This window comes from Pelodiscus sinensis, chromosome 3 (assembly GCF_049634645.1).
Source record: "Pelodiscus sinensis isolate JC-2024 chromosome 3, ASM4963464v1, whole genome shotgun sequence".
Classification (NCBI taxonomy): Eukaryota; Metazoa; Chordata; order Testudines; family Trionychidae; genus Pelodiscus; species Pelodiscus sinensis.
In genome coordinates, this window is record NC_134713.1 from 125,614,544 (window position 1) to 125,629,832 (window position 15,289).

Consider the following 15,289-nt stretch of genomic DNA (forward strand, 5'->3'; position numbering starts at 1 on the left):
TGAACAATCTGTTCTTGGCCAGAGGTGTCGTGGTTATAGGACTAACTGTATCTCTACCCTCTTGGAGAACACCCACCTCAGATCTTGGACTTCTTGCCCTCGCTTGTCTTGGACTAAAATCATACTATTCTTGCATTCTTAAACCAAGACTTAGTATACGCAAGACACTAAGGGTATGTCTACACTACATGGCTCCGTTGACGGAGCCATGTAGATGAGCTTTGTAGATATAGCAAAATGAAGTGGCGATTTAAATAATCGCCGCTTCATTTACATCAAAATGGCTGCCGTGCTGTGCCAATCAGCTGTTGGCTCAGCGCGGTAGTCTGGACGCTTGGCGGTCGACATCAAAAGCATTTATCGACTATCCCGTTATGCCTCGTGGGATGAGGTTTACCGGGGCAGTCGACAAAGGCTTTTGATGTTGACTGCCGAGCGTCCTGACTACCGCGCTGAGCCGACAAACAGCTGATCGGCATAGTGCGGCAGCCATTTTGATATAAATGAAGTGGCGATTATTTAAATTGCTGCTTCATTTTGCTATGTCTACAAAGCTCATCTACATGGCTTTGTTGACGGAGCCATGTAGTGTAGACATACCCTTATAGCGAAATACTAATTGCACTATGGGTCTGACTAGCTTTTGGGAATCTATATTTCCTCCATTTGGGAACCTGTGACTAGAAACACTGACTAATAGCCATCTTAAAACCAAGCATCATTTAGCGTTGGAACACAATATTACAGAAAAGTAATTGTAAAACAACAAATGCCGTGCATGCATACTCATCTACTCTTACATGTAGCTACAAGCTAGGTTAGAAGGGGTTTACTCTTGGGTTACTAGAACAGAATCCTCTTAGATTATTTTAGGAAGCAAAGGATGCTGTCTAATCTGTCTTCCAGAAACTATCTCAGGGGTTGTGTGTGTGTGTGTGTGTGTGTGTGTGTGTGTGTGTGTGTGTGTACACGTACGTGCGCACGCCCTATTACCATATTGTTCAGTGATGGTTTTTGTTACAGGTCCCAGGTGTGAAGTCTTCCTTCTGCCTCAGACTGTTTTCTTTTTCCCCCAGTGGGTTTGCCAGGCCCCCTAGGAGGTTATCCCTGTGATGGTTGCTCCATGGTTCATCCATTCATCTTTCATGACTTGCCATCGCTGTTCTTGTGAATGTATTTGTGGGGAAGCTCAGTGAAACTGTCCACTCCTCTCTAAGTCTAGAATGCCATTTTAGAAATTCAGTACCTAAACCACATTTGGGAGTACACACCAATATTCATTACTGACCATAGTTGTCATAGTATATCTGTTTTAATCACTGGTGGTCAGATTCTGCCAGCCCTACTCTATGAACAGTTTCACTGAAATCAGTGGGACCTTTCACAGCATAAATTACCACTCAGTATGAGTAAAGGTATCGATTGGGCCCTCTTTTTTAAAGTGTTCTTTTATTTCTGGGAACATGGAGAAGCCAGCATCATGTCCCATGCTAGCTTTCCACAGCTCACCAACAAGTGCTTCACAGGCCACCAGTATGTTACAGACAGAGAATCACTGCCCCAAATAACTGTCTTGATTTATTGCCGATACAGGGATACTTCCATGCATTGCTGTAACCAAAATAAAGCCAGGTTTTAAACTTTTGGTGTGTGTGTGTGGGGAGGAGGGGAGGGTTGTGTGGGTTTTTTTTGTTTTTTTGTTTTAATCCTGCAAAAGTACAAAATGCCCAAGTTCAGGCTGAAATGCATGTGCAAGTATTCATTACTTTATTATTAGTCTAAACCTGCCAAACTGATTCTTCTTATAAAACTCTGCTGTCTTCTGGTTACACAACTGAACTTAATCATCTCCATGCTTCTTAATGATTTATATAGTCCACCATAGACATGATGTATAACTTTTTTTTTCAGGGGAATTAATCATAGAAGGAGAAAAGGCAAAATGTAAATAGTTGTGAAGTTGATCCAGTAAGTCATTATTATTCATGGTTTTTTTTTTTTCTTCAAATTTAAGACACTTGTGCATCATGCTGAATGTTTACCTGAGGAAGATATTTTCTTTATAGACTTTAGCTAGTTTCACATAGCCAGAGATTATGCTCTGGCTTTATTGCACCACGTAAGCATTTATTAAAAGGACATAATCCTGAATATAAAGAGTCAGCAGAATAATAAAATCTCTAGGATTTGTTCAAACATCCGAGGAATATGTGGTTAAAATACTCATAGATATGAGCAGAGAATCAGGGGTGGCAGAAATAATTACAGTACTCACTTTTCTGTTTCGGTTAAGTCATAAAATGACAGGCAAAGGTGTCTTCCACCAGTCAGCTTTAATAGTCACACACCCATTCTCTCTTCCTCCTCCCAGGTAGATCACCCATCCACCACATGATGCAGTCCACAGGATTCTATTCTTTGTCCACTGTTAGTAGCTCAGAATGCAGCAGTTTCTGCTGCTGTAATGCCCAGCATAATTCATTTGTTTTAGGTTGGTTTAAGTGTCTAAATGTTTCAGATTTGATCACGTTGTTTTGAATTTTGTAATTATTAACTGGTTAGCAGCTGGCTCTGATAAGGTCGAGTCCTTCTGCATTCATTGGTGGCAAGATCTTTTTTGATAGCCCATGTGTTACCTCTTGTTGCTTCTTTCTCTGAAAGAAGACTGATTCAGCAAGGCACTTAAATAGATCTCAACTCCAGCTTTATTCAGAAAAGTACTTAGGCACATGATTGGGGCCACAGTGTAGAAGGAAGGAACTATGGAAAATAATCAATACCTTCCTCTTTCATAGCTAGAAGTTCTATTTTTCAAAAACCTGGGCTCCTCTTCAAAAAATACATATGGAAATCCAGCATTTTATTACCATCTTGCAATGTAGGGGGTTGACATTTTTCTTCTGACTCAAAAATTCTGAACACTTCACCAAGAGAAAACTGAGCTTGTTGTGTGTGTATATATAGAATGTCTAGCACTAAAATGAAATACAGATGTGCCTACCTATCTGTCTTAGCAGGTTTTAAATGGATTGTTCTGTCATCAGGCAGACTTTCAGGTTAAACACACTGTTGTCTCGCTTATTTCATTTATACTCTGCTATAAAAGATAAATTTCAAAAACCAAAAATAATTCTAAAGAGCAGACAGGCAAAAATCTATTAAGTCAGTCAATCTAAAAGCACTTCAAAGGTTGTGTTAGTTAAATCTAGCATTTTACTTTAGGTATCAGCAAACATACACCTCTACCACATGGCAAGTCTTTGACAAGGTCCCTCACCAAAGGCTCTTAAGTAAATTACATTGACATGGGATAAAAGGAAAGGTCCTTTCATGGACTGATAATAGGTTAAAAGACAGGAAATGATGGTTAGGAATGAATGGTGAGTTTTCAGAATGGAGAGGGGTAACTAGTGGTGTCCCTCAACGGTCTGTCATGGGACCAATCCTATACCAAACTAAGTGATTAGGCAACAAAATGGCAAATGAAGTTTAATGTTGATAGACGTGAAGTAATGCACATTGGAAAAAATAATCCCAACTATACATACATTATGACGGGGACAAATTTGGCTACGTCTATTCAAGAGAGAGATCTTGGCGTCATTCTGGATAGTTCTCTGAAAACATCCACTTGGTGTGCAGTGGCAGTCAAAGTAAATAGAACATAAGGAACCATTAAAAAAGGATAAAGAATAAGACTTATTGCATCTATATAAAACCATGCTTCACCCACATCTTAAATACCGCATACAGATGTAGTCACCTCATCTCAAAAAAGATATATTGGCATGGGAAAAAGTTCAGAAAAGGGCAACAAAAATTAAGAGTTTGGAACAGGTCCCATGTGAAGAAAGAGTAAAAAGACTTGGACTTTTCAGCTTAGAAAAGAGGAGAGTATGACTGGTATGGAAAAAGTGAATAAGGAAAAGTTATTTGCTTATTCCCACAATATAAGAACTAGGGGTCACCAAACAAAATGCATAAGCAGCAGGTTTAAAACAAACACAAGGAAGTTTTTCTTCACCCAGTGCACAGTCAACCTCTGGAACTCCTTGCCAGAGGATGTGGTAAAGGCTAGGACTTTAACAGGGTTCAAAAAAGAGCTGGATAGACTCTTTAGGTCCTGGGTATTAGCCTGGATGTGTACAAATGGTGTCCCTAGCCTCTATTTGTATGGAAATGTGAGAAAGGGCAGAGATCAAGTGACGATTACCCGTTGTGTTCCCTCCCTTTAGGGTATCTGGCATTGGCCACTGATGGCCGACAGGATACCAGGCTAGATGGACCTTTGGTCTGACCTAGAATGGCCAGTTTTATGTTCTTACTTTTCAAATCCTCAAGATAAAGATGAAAAACACACGCTTATAGTCCAAATATAGTAGGCGAGTTGTTTTAATTGCAACAACCTCCAGATTCCAATAGCTACTTATGATAAACCCATTTTCATACTTCATCTGGATTTTTGCAAATGTGAAGTGAAATAAAAAAAAACCTCTCACAAACCAACACAGGAAATAATATAAGGGCAAAAAAAAAAAGAGCTTGTGAGGAAAGAAAATCACAGAATCTATTTTTCATTGTTCTGCACTCTATATAATTATTTATGCTTGTTGAAAATGGATGTGAACTGCTCCCCATCAAAATGGCAATGTTAAATCCACTTTGCACAGCTGTAAATGACTAACATATGGAGCCTTTGAGAATTGGGAGCGAGTCCATATAAATCAGTGGAGTTACATGCATATAAATGCAGTGTAAATTAGAGGAGACTCTCATGAAATGTCTGATAATAACTAGAGTGGCTACCAGCTATGCACATTTTACACCAGGAGACTCACACTCACAGCCCGAGCAGTTTCACAAACCAGCCCACATGGGTGCCTGTATGTGAGTTCCTGCAGCCCTGGGGTATGGAGGTATCTGTATCCTTCCCCTAAGTCCAGCCCCTGCTCCATTTCCCCAAGCTCCCTTGGCTGCCAGGAAGGGCCTGTCATAGGGTGGCAGCAGGGGTTTGGGCTTCTCTGCACTCACTGCGGTGTTGGTAGCCACAGGGAAGTGGAGGAATGCAGCAGCCTGCTCCATTCTATCGCCATCTCTCAGGCCAGCCTGGTCACAGTGAGTGCGGGTTGGAGGGGGGGGCAATCTCTGCTGTCAGCCCCGGCGTGCCCAGGGCCCCGTGGGCTAATGTGAGTATGGGGGACTGTCCCATTCATAGGATGATTAGGACAGCCACTGCAGGGCCCAGCCGAAGTGCAGGGACCAGGCAGGCTGCCTTGAACTGCCTTATGGGCAGGATGGCTCTGCACACACCTCCCCTGGGCCACAGCGATGTGCCAGCAGCAGCTATGGAGCTAGCAGCCAGAAGCCACTTGAGCCCTCCTGTGGTGCTAATAGTAGCAGAGGGGGACCTGGGACATATTAAATTGTCCAGGGGCAGCAGATGTGGTTGGGAGACACATACAGGCTGGCAGCCATGCGTGGGGAGGTATGCGGAGACTCCATCCCCCCCAGAGCAGCTGCCAAGGGTGGGTGCCCACTGGCCCACCAGGGGTATTTGATAACTGGCACTGACTCTAAGGTAAATTGAGTTTGAGACCAATTTTTGCTTGTGGCCAACTGCAACAATTCTGCTAAGAGTGAGTGGAACTAGAAATACTAGGAAGGGTACTGATCATAAAGTGTCGCCTGAAACTACAGCGTAGGTGACTTTGTGATCACCTCCCAAGCAAAACAGAAATCAGAAAGTATCCTCACAGTTAAAGGCAGCTCTTCTGCAAATGCAGTATTCTGCTACCAATGGTTCTATTTCTAAGTAACTAGATGGAATGGATGTTGATATACTGCCTAACCTACACAATAACTTACACTATTGCTAGCCCACTTCTAGCTTCCAAACATGTAAATGCACCTAAGATATTCTACTCAGCTGCTTTTGGATAATCTCATTTCTGTTAAAGAATTGCAGTACTTGTACATTAAATGGATCAATGTTGACTTAATTTCATATTCTATTATAAAGATGGAAATTGCTTAGCTCCTGTGTGATAGTCAAGTTACTGCAACCATGACTGTCACTTTTGGTTCAAATACTTAATCTTTGCTTTAATATTAACTCACCAACAAAAGTCACTTATTGCCATGTACATAAACAACTAATTACTGAAATATACATCAAGTTCCCTTCTTCAAACACATTCTGCATTAAGGATGTTAAGTAACGTATAATTGACTAATCAAATAGTCAATCCATTTTTTTGCATCGACTATTTGATTAGTCTATAGGGCAGCACTGCCCCCTTAAAAATGCCACGGCAGCGTTTCAAAGTGGCAGCACCACTTGGAGCCTGGGATCAGCTGGGTGCTTCCCAGCTAACCCTGGGCTCAATGCAGCGCTGCCACCTCTTCTCCTCCTCCTTGCTGATAGAGGCAGCAAAGAGGGGGGGGGGGGGAATAACTAGTCGACTATCCTGTTGACTTTCCAATAGTCGACTGGTCCTTAACATCCCTATTCTGCATTGCATTGCTGCTGCACCTGAAATGTATTTGGCTTGCTAAAAAGGATATCAAACTATTTCATGCAAAGCTGTCTTAACACTATCAGTAAGAAGTGTACATTGTTTAAATGTGTGTTTGCAGCTTGATTACACTAAACCTGTGGTATGGATGCAATGTCTGAAGTCTAAAAAACAACAATGGTCCTCTTGTCATCTGAAGAAGTGGGTTGTGCCCACAAAAGTTCATGATCCTTTCTGTGTGTGTATGTGTGTGTATATATATATTTTAGTTAGTCTCTAAGGTGCTATAAGACCATTGTTGCTTTGAAAAAAAAAACAACCTTAAAGTTGCAGACTAACATGGCTCTAAGACCTATCTAAAGTAGGGATGGGGAACCGTTTTTGGGTTGGAGCCACTGACCACAGGGGAAAAAAAAATCAGTCAGGTGCCACGCACAAGTGAGAAGCAAAAAAAATCCAACACCCCTCTCCGATGTGGCACCCAACTGAGGAGACAGACACTCCCCACGTTCTCCTTACATACTAGAGGCTAGGGGGCCCCAGGATAGTAGATTTTGTGTGCTCCAGCCCCACAGACTCCCTAGTATTTTGGGGATGGAAGCCCTGAGCCTTGGGGGCTGCATCTGGTCCTGGGCCTTAGGTTCCCCACCGTTGGTCTAAAGTCTAGACCCCCCCCCCATCTCCCTGGAGCCACTGCTAGAGTGGGGGTTCCTGTTGGCTCACTAGGAGGATTTAGGGAGGGGCACTAGCCCTAAGGTAAACTGGGTTTGAAACCCATGCTCTAAATGGTTACGGTGCATTATGCAGTGTAGTTGAAGCCACGTTGGTACGAAGATATTAGCATGACAAGATGGGCGAGGTAACAAACCCTCAGGTTTGGTCTAAGTTTGACTCACAATTTAGATTTGTATTCTAATGGCGAGGCGTGAATATATGTTTTCAAGATGCTTTAAAAAATAGGACACCATTTCATCAAATACATTTCTCTGTGCAGGTGTGAACATGTGTATACCAGGGTTGTTTTAGATCATAACAAATGACACTCATACCTGCTCAAAAATGGAATTAAAAAGTTCACAACTGTTGCTCTGTTGTCAAAATTTTAAATTTCAATGGGAAATGTCAAAATTGTGGGTTTAGAAAAATGTTGACCAGCCCAACTGACTAGAAACTGCCAGGGTACTAAAGTTAAATTAATCAGCCTGGTTTTAGTTATCTAATATTACTGAAATAGACAAAAAATAGTGAAAGTGAATCAGATCAATATGTAAATTGTTGATCCTGTAACCTCTTTCTACTGGATCCTGCATTCTATTTCTAGTAGTATGGGTGTGTTCATTAAGATGCATTCCTTTCATGGCAACACTTCTTTCAATTATTCTAGCACAATCATTAATTTGCCATTAACAAACTCCATCACACAATCTCTTTACATTCTTCTCTCTATGGAGGCCTGGTCAAATTATTTGCATTAAAGATCAGAACGGGCATTCTCCTGATTCAGATCTAGTTTTAATGCTGACATGTTCCCTGATGGCAAATTAGGGCAAATCAATCCCCAAAGCTCCACTTTCTTAAGTTTACTCCATTCTTTGTAGAGCTCTTATCATATCAGTCTGTGTAAATCAAGAATCTTCTCATTACAGATTCTCCTCTTCAGCTCTGAACCAAGGGTTCTTATTTGCATTATGGTAGCACCTTGTGCTAGGTACCAAGGAATAAAACAATTCCCGCCCTCAAAGATTTTACAATATAAACAAACGGGGGAAAAAAGTACCATTAGGAGCCAAATGAGGATATGTGAACCTGGTGCTATTGGATGATTGCTGAAAATTCCCTCCCAAGTTTTTTTTCTATCTTTTGGGGAGTTAACACTGTTCCTGTCTTCATACTACAAATATACACTGATTTTTTTTTTTGTCTGTCTACTTTAGGATTTTCTATGGGACCTATAACAATATCTAAGCACTTTTAAATCTGAAGAGTGAGATGAAGAATGTTGTTATTGAAAATCTTGCTGTATTGAGCTTGTATGACTCTATTTGAACACTCTAAGACTTGATTTTTCAGAAGGTAGGTTATCAGATCTTTCTGAAGGTGTGTCACCCCTTTTACTAGTTCTCAGATTGGACACCCAAAAATCCAGGCATCTCAAATTACCTGACACATCTGAAAATGTTTGTCCATTACCTACATTTTTGTCTTTAACATAGCCACATAAAGCTCTTATACAAGAATGATAAACTGTTCACTAAACCAAAGTACAACTGTAACTTTAGGAACTGTTCTGCATCACCATCTAGTGATGGCAAGGGGCCATGTTTCCAGAGCATTCACAGCAACTCTTTTATATTTGTAAAAGGTAAGGACTTTTTTAAAGGTGGCAGAAGGGGAAAATTCATGTGGAAAATGTCCCTTTAAAGTAATCTGCTGCATCAGAATTGGCAGTGAGGTTTTTTCCATACATCTCTAGAAAATATTTTTTAAAGAGTCAAAATTGACAAAAATGTGACTGAAACATGGATTGTCTTTCTCCTGGGCTCCCCACATTGTCCACATTTTGTGGACAGACTGGTGCACATCTAGAAACCAATTCTTGTTTCCACCTTTGAATATAATACATCTTACTCAAGGAGAGAGAAGGGAACTATGTTCGAAAAGCAATTTGGCATATGTATCCCTCACTCAGATAAGTTCCTAGAAGAAAGAATGCAACATAAGGCTGCTATTAGGTTTTCTTTGGCCCAGGATCTAGTTTCAGTAAATTGACTGAAGATGTACTAGCTTGTTAGCTCTGAGGAAAGCATTTGAACTATAGTATCTCTTTATATTGAAATTGCCCTGCTGGGTAAATCGGATCTGATTTCAGTCAGATAGCAAGCCCTGGTTTCTAACCTAACTGCTTCTTTAAGCACTCAAGTCCAACATTATGGAGTCACTGACCTCCTCAAAACTGCAACTTAATCCTGTAGTTGCCTAATTCCTGGGTACTTAACTTGGTCAGAGAGCATGCACATAGCTGTGGGGATGGCATGACAATTTAGATGGCTAACAATCTGGTCAGAGCTCTGCCAAAGCCTTGACAGGATTCTCAAACTAGGTGTTCCTGGCCTATCTCCACAGCAGGGCCTGATCCCTAGATGTGCTCAGAACTTGCCTACACAAAAGATAGCCAGGGGTGAGATGGGCTCTTTTGGTGTATCTTCCCATTTTAACCAATATCCCATGTGAGAGTGGCCTAACCGCTGGGCTATGTGGGAGACCCAGATTCAAATCCAGCTCTAACATGGAGCAGAAATCTCTACTTAAGTTTCCCAGGTGCGTGGCCTAACCACAACTACTGGCTATTTTGGGTTGGGAGCTCCCTCCCAGATTAATGGGAGTTAAAACCAGATCCTCAAAGATATTTACATGTCTAAGTTCTGCCCCTTTCCTCTGTATTTCACTCTCAGCTAGCTTGGGTAGCCTCCCGCTCAGCTTGCTTCCTTCAGAATCTCTTTCTTAGACACCTAACTCTTCTTAAGCCCTGTATGGAGAGCCCCAGGGGCTGACAGTGGAATTCTTAGCCTTAGCCAGCAGGGTCCCTAGGAGTTCAGCATTGCAGAGCCCATGGGTATATCCACATTGCAATGTCAGCCCAGGGTTAAAAGAACACGAGAAAACCAGCCCTGTGTTTAACTAGAGCCTGAGCACCTGCATTCATTTGTAACCCCAGCTTGAGAATTGTTGAACTATGGTTCCGAGCGGGGGCTCTAGCATCTCCAATGCATGATGTGGGCGAGAGTCCATCCCAGACTTCCTAGCTGCTTCCCAAAATATGGCTGCTCTAAGTCTTTGCTGGTGATGTAGTATGGAAAAAACATGACTGTACAGAGGACAAAGAGTCAACCTACAGGATTGTGGAATGTTTTTCATTTATATTGGAGCCCTACAAGCTCTCAAAGCCCACTTGGGAAACAAACTCACTGAAAGGACTCTCTCTAAACTTTAAGCCGTGAGCCTTATAATGGATACTGATCTTCTGGATTCTCATCTTCCTTTTTAAAGCATCAGGACTTTAAAAGACTTCTTTTTCTTTAAAAAAAAATTACTTTGAACTGGCCCCATTTCACTTCTTCTGATACTGCCTTATTTGTTTCTCTGTTTAGTATTACAGAGACATGATCTTCAAGAGGGGCTTCTGAGAGAACCTACATAATCTGCTGAATGAATAGAAACCCAGACCTGGATTCTCTTTTCAAGGATTTTACAGGAGCTAATTTGACACAGTTCTAATCTCAACAGCTCTATGTAAAACACCATAGAGGCCTTGCTTACTCAAAAATGTAGCATTGTTACTCCTCTTAAGACTCCAAATAGTCTTTGAAGTAAGATGATTTTAGAATTGAGCTGTTCCATATTTCCCAAGCTAAACTACCAGGTTCAGCGGTATGTCTACTATTAATGATGATTTAAGAATGTATTTGCTACAGAGGAGGAGTGACTGTTTCTATTCCCTTCTGAGTTCCCTCCTTTGTGCAACTATACATGTATTAGACACCTGTGACTAGATTACTCATTGTCACATGAATATTTCACATGAATACATTTACTGAAATGGATTCAGTCTTTCAAAAACCACTCTAAAGATTTAACTGTTATTCCCAGTTATGAACAACGCTTTTTTTGTATACTCTCAGCAGTTACCCAAAGTCTGATTAAGGCACGTGTACTTTCCATTATATACTATTGGTGTTAATTATCAGTAACTCTAGCATCATGCACGTAATAACAGCACAGTAAAATACATTACTCTCCTCTTTATTCTATTTTTAAAATTATGAAGAATGCTGGCTGTTAAATTGAAAAAATCAAACTCCTACTTACCTGACTTTAAAGTAAGGAGTACCAAACTCTACATACAAGCGTGTTCATATTTGGTATTTCAGTGTGGCCCTACTTATTGATAGACCGACAAGTCTGCTTAAGCAAAATAATCAGATTTGATCTGAGCAAAAGTGGTGATTTGAGCAAAAGAGCACTCTCTCCGGAGGCTGCAATTTCTGCACCAGAATTAAAATGCTTATTTTTTTAAAATATCTACAGCCTTTGTGGCGGCAAATAAAACTTCCAGGTATGAACTTAATGTGAACGAATATAGCTGATGTTTGCTTGAGTCAGCAGGCATGCTGACACGCCATCTCAAAGAGATGTGAACTATCCTATTCATCTCCATGGACTATTAGTACTAAAGCTCAACTAGATCAACCTTGTTGATGCTCATAAAGCTGATCACAGCATTCCAGAAAAGAAAATATGACTATTATGAAGTTCTGTACACTATACTGTATGGCATGTCACTTTGCTTTCACACTTTCACTAGGTTGTGGATGGAGTTTGGCAAAGTACCACAAACAAAGCAGAATCAATTTTCCTTACTAGTTCTAAATGTGTGTATTTCACATGTAGCAAAACATGTATTCTTGTGTCAGTATCAAGTTAGAAATGTTATCGTACAAAACCATCTTTGAGTTATTCGAATGCTAATATTAATTTATTTGCAGGGGTAACCCAGATCAAAATTAACAGTATTTCCTGAAACATACAAAAACATAAAAAGTAAACCTTTGATCTGAAGACTAACATGGTACATTTAATCTCAAAAAGGTATCTTTTATGTAAATTATAAATATTTGGAGCCAGAAATCAAGTCGGGCCTCTGCACCCTCACCTAGAGCTTGACAATAAATGTGGCAGAGAGGATTCAGTGTATCTGTACGTGTTTACATTTGGGGGGGAAGCTATTATATTCCCAGTACTGTAACTTATTGTGTGGGTGGACCCTTCGGCCCATGCAAAACTCACTGGTGCCAATGGGGTCAACACTGTTGCAAGAGTCCACCCGTATGGAACACATTCACAGGATTGAGTTTGACACCGGGTGAAGCTATATATGCTCTAGGGAGGGAGTTAAGACCAGGGACATCTTAGAAACTTGTTTCCTTTTATGCAAGTACCAAATCTTACGCTGCTCTGCAGAAAAGTCTGGCTTATAAGGCCACATCTGTGCTACAAACTTGGACACAAGTAATGTCCGTATACACCTGCTAATGTGTGAACATACTTGGTGGTTTGCATCAGTGCTATGTGCAGGAGTGCTTGTGTCAATGCAAAGTGTGCTCCACTGGCAGGCAGCCCAGTGTGCCAGAGGCCACCCCCAGGCATGATGCCTTTTGGGAAATTTTTGCAACTTGTCATGAGACAGACAGCACTCACTCCAGGATGGGTGGGGTCTACGGATCAAGTGCCCAGCAGGCAGCTTTCTCCAGCCCACAATGACATCCACATTCCACGATTTTCACACCTTTCTTTTTAAATCCCACAAACCAGCGCAGCAGTTTTCAATGTCCGCTATCACTGACAGAAGCATGCAGACTGCTGTGCTACTCCCTCGCATGTTGCAAATAGCGGATGCATGATCCTCTGATATTTTCAGATCAACGCAACGTTGGAGGAGCAAGATGCTTTACTGGTGGATCAGCTTTCTGAAGGAGGAAGCAGAAAACCATTCAAGGGTGGTGGTGGTCATGGAGCAGCCCTAGGTGGTGGGAGTGTCACTTCTGGGCCTGAAAAACAAGCACTGATTGGTGGGGTCGCATTGTAATGCAGGTTTAGGATGACTAGCAATCGCTGCAGAACTTTCAGATGTACCAGGCCACATTTCCAGATGTATGTGCTAAGCTCACCCTGTCTCTCCAGTGCAGGGATTCCAAAATGAGAACTGCATTAACAATAGAGAAGTGAGTGGCAATAGCATTCTGGAAGCCTGCTGTCTGGATTGGCTCATGAAGGCGAATGATTCTACAAACCAGAGCATGGACCCCAAACTGTCTGGGATTTTCACACTTAGATTTTATGAACCAACTATTAAGTATGAAATCCTCAAGCGCTAGAACAGCTTTAATGTGGCATCACAGATAGACTGGAGTATCCAAGGGGACTATCTTGCCACCCAGGCAAACTCGCCTTTGTGATGGATGGCCCTTACATGAAAAATCATAACAATACGTTACTCCCCAATTCAAAGGGCTAGTCACGTACCACGGGTTGATTGCAATTTGCGTTCCTTTTTCCATAGATCATTGTAGTTTAGACATAGCCTCGGAGTAAAAAGCATGTTGTACTGAATTTATTTCGAAATAATAGGCTTGCTGTGTTGACGTGCACTACGTTATTTCAGAATAACTGGTGTTATTCTGAAATAATGCTGCTGTGTAGACATAGCTTTACTGAACTCTTGCAACACGTAAAGAGGAATATGCTTTTTGTCTACATAAGAATATTTTCTTGCTGTCACTACGCTGTTTTAGAAACTGACTCACTTTAAATCAGTACAGGCCCCTTGCATGGATGCTTTTATTTTAGTTTAAGTGTCTTAAATTGATTTAGCTTTCAGACAGCAAGGAATCAATTTAAGCTAACTCGATATAACACAGTCTTAGCCCAAAATGAAAGCACCCATGCAAGGGGATTGTATTGATTTTTACCAAGTACGTTTCTAAAACGATTTACTTAAATAAAATCAATTGTGTAGACAAGGGCATAAAGGGAGGGGTTTTTTTTTTGGGTGGTTTTTTAGCTACATCAATGGATTTCCATTGTGTATATCTGAAGGAACTGAGTTGGACACTTCCTCTAAATGAATACAAGAGGGTATTGTCTGTATTGTTACACGAGAACCTCTGTACTCCTGGTGTCCCTAATCTGGGAACCCCATGGTACAGACCCTGGCAGGTTGCAGCAGCTCTGCATGATGCTGCTCCCCCTACCCCTCAGCTGAGGGAACAGCAGTACACCTACGCACTTCCCTTGAGGCTTTTCCCTGCTGCTCCCGTAGTGGTGGAGGGCGGGGGGGGGGGGGGAGGAGGGCAGTGCCTGGAAGTGGCAGGGAGCATGGAAACACATGTGCCCCTGGGAGGGGGGCACCAGGTAAGTGCCCCACCTTGCTCCCTCTCTCTGGCTGAGCAAATTATTTAATCTGACATTCCCCGTTTCCCATGCTTGCCCCATTAAAGAGGTTTGAGTGGATCTAATCTTATTATATATTTTAGAAATGTGCATCTGTCTGTCAGTGGTTCCATTTGCTTAAGAACTCCTCCTAAATGGGAAGAGCTAGGAGCACCAAATTTGATATGTAAGCTTCCCTCTTATAACTTAAAGCAAGGAGAGGGTTTACTTGTGCCGGGTTAATGGGAAGTGCCTGGAATTCGATTATTTCTCATAAAATGGAAAGCGAGGGATCTGGTAGGAGGGACTGTCATACTACAGAATGACCATGGGGGGGGGGGCAGCTATAACCCCAGCAAGGGTAGAAAAAGGGACAGCTACTTACTATAGATTTCAAAGAATTTTTCTGTTCATGTGTCTGTGCCTGTCTGTTCCCCAGGTGAGGGACATGATTCTCCCCCTGGCTGTGCCCGTTGCCGCAGACACGCCCCAAGCTTCTGCAGTGAGAGAGGGCTGGGGTTGTCCTCTTTCCCTGGGACAGCCTGCAGACTGACCCCCTCATCCTCAGCCCCACCCCAGAACAATGATTTAAATGAAGAAAAACAAAACTTATTTGAGCTAAGGATCTGAGCAATCTTCCAGTTGAGAAAGTTCTTCAAGAGATTATTGCCATGGTATCCAAGTGTTACACAGCAATTAGCATACTGAGTATGCCCCACGGGGCAATGGTCTTATGGCCATGTTTTCAGTTTTCTTCTTTTCCTGGGTTGCATACCTTGTTCTGTGGG

General features: G+C 41.8%; 2 long non-coding RNA genes across 3 annotated transcripts in view; one reads left to right on the top strand and one right to left on the bottom strand.

The window, feature by feature from the left end:
* Nucleotides 1-10,798, top strand: part of LOC142827972 (uncharacterized) — a 69,639-nt gene extending 58,841 nt beyond the window's left edge. Inside the window, exons 2-3 of the long non-coding RNA XR_012902806.1 lie at nucleotides 8,450-8,588; nucleotides 10,664-10,798. This is a non-coding gene — a long non-coding RNA (uncharacterized LOC142827972). The remainder of the gene's footprint in view (nucleotides 1-8,449; nucleotides 8,589-10,663) is intronic.
* LOC142827973 (uncharacterized) overlaps nucleotides 1-15,289 on the bottom strand; it is a 147,814-nt gene that overhangs the window by 103,854 nt on the left and 28,671 nt on the right. The gene's annotated exons all lie outside the window — the stretch shown is intronic.